We start from the raw sequence: 1717 nt of genomic DNA, 5'->3' as shown, positions 1-1717 counted from the left end.
CTCCGGAATCAAAAAGTACAGTTAGGAGATTACCGTCAATCTCGCAATCTCCCCTGATCAGACCATCAACATCTTCAGCTTCTTCACCATCCATGGTGTAGACTCTTGCCTTGGCAGCAGGACGCTTCCCACGAGCAGTGTTTACAGCTGGTTCTGTCTTAGGTGCTCTGCATTGAGCAGCAGTATGCCCCAACTTGTTACAGTTAAAGCATTTGGGCCTCATGTCAGTACAAGCATTGGCATAGTGCCCAGGCTGCCCACATCTGTAACAGGTCATCTCCCTGTTCACAGTCTGACCTCCAGAACCTCCAGCAGTACCCACCATGGGCCTATAAGATCCTGAAGCAATTCCTCTACCTGCAGGACGTTGATACGGCTTCCTACTCTGAAATCTCCCTCTGCCTTGAAAATTTTGAGAGCCCGACCTCATCGGCCCTCCTGTCCCAACACGGTTCAGTCTCCTGTTCTTCATTATCTCCACCTCAGTGGCTTTCTCAACCAAAGTCTGAAAACGAGTGATCCCCAACGGTTTCACCGAGTCTTCAATATCGGGCCTCAGCCCATTCACAAAGCGCTTGCACATGTAGGGTTCATCGACCCCATTGCGGAAGAATCGAAAGTGCTTGGCCAACGATTCCAGCTTGGCAGCATATTCCGGGATGGACATGCTACCCTGACGAAGTGTCAGGAATTGCGACTCACGCTCGTCCCGCGCACTATCTGGAAAATACTTTTCCAGAAAAGCAGCACGAAACGAAGTCCAGTTCACTTCCAGGTTGTTTGCTTCCATCATTCCTCTGGCGCCTCTCCACCAGTACTCAGCATCACCCAACAGTAGAAAGGTTGCCATTCCCACCTTGGCCCCCTCAGCAGTCTGCAATACACCGAAGATCTTTTCAATCTCCTGGATCCAGAGATCCGCTTTGTCCGGGTCCGTACCCCCCGAGAACTTAGGTGGATCCTGTCTCCTAAAATCATTCAGGCCTCTGTTCTGATCCATTGCCACTTCCCTCTGGCGTTGGTGCTGATCACGTGCCTCCTCAGCAGCACGCCTCATAGCATTATCGTTTGCCTGTGCAGTCACAGCTTGGGCCATAGTGGCCATCATCTCAGCTAGTTGGTTAGCGTTCACCATGTTCTGCTAAATTAACAAACAGTTAGTGCTCATCATAAGATAGCATCCAAAATAACTATACAATATGATTAAGCAATAACTTCAAACAATTCTAAGCGAAAAATCGCTTGGCAGACAATCAATTTTTACTCTTTGCAGAGTCACACAACCTAGCACAGAAGACCTATTCCCCAAAGACTCCCGAAAGACTCGACTAAGCTCTGATACCACAAATGTAACACCCCGATTTCGGTGGCGTCACTTTAGTAACCAAAAGAAAATACTTTAAGCGGAAAAACGTGAATTATTTTTTCGACAATATAACTAAAGACAAAAAGCAATAAAACTCCCCAACAAAGATAAAAGGAACTACTATACAACTATATATACATGCCTCGTGTCGGGTGACAGAAAAGAGTAACGCCCGAAGGCAATATGTACAGTCCAAGATGAAGATACTGTGTCCGCAACACTAACCTACAAAAACTGAGAGCAAGTTGGCCCAGCGGCCTAAGAAAAGACCCCCTAAATCCAACCAGCTCTCTGTGATCTCCATAGGAAACCACACAAAGCTACCGGTAGGAAAACTACCCTGTCCCCAAA

Source organism: Lotus japonicus, chromosome 4, assembly GCF_012489685.1.
Source record: "Lotus japonicus ecotype B-129 chromosome 4, LjGifu_v1.2".
Taxonomy (NCBI): Eukaryota; Viridiplantae; Streptophyta; class Magnoliopsida; order Fabales; family Fabaceae; genus Lotus; species Lotus japonicus.
The sequence above is the reverse complement of the archived record's forward strand: the minus strand, read 5'-3'. Positions refer to the sequence as shown.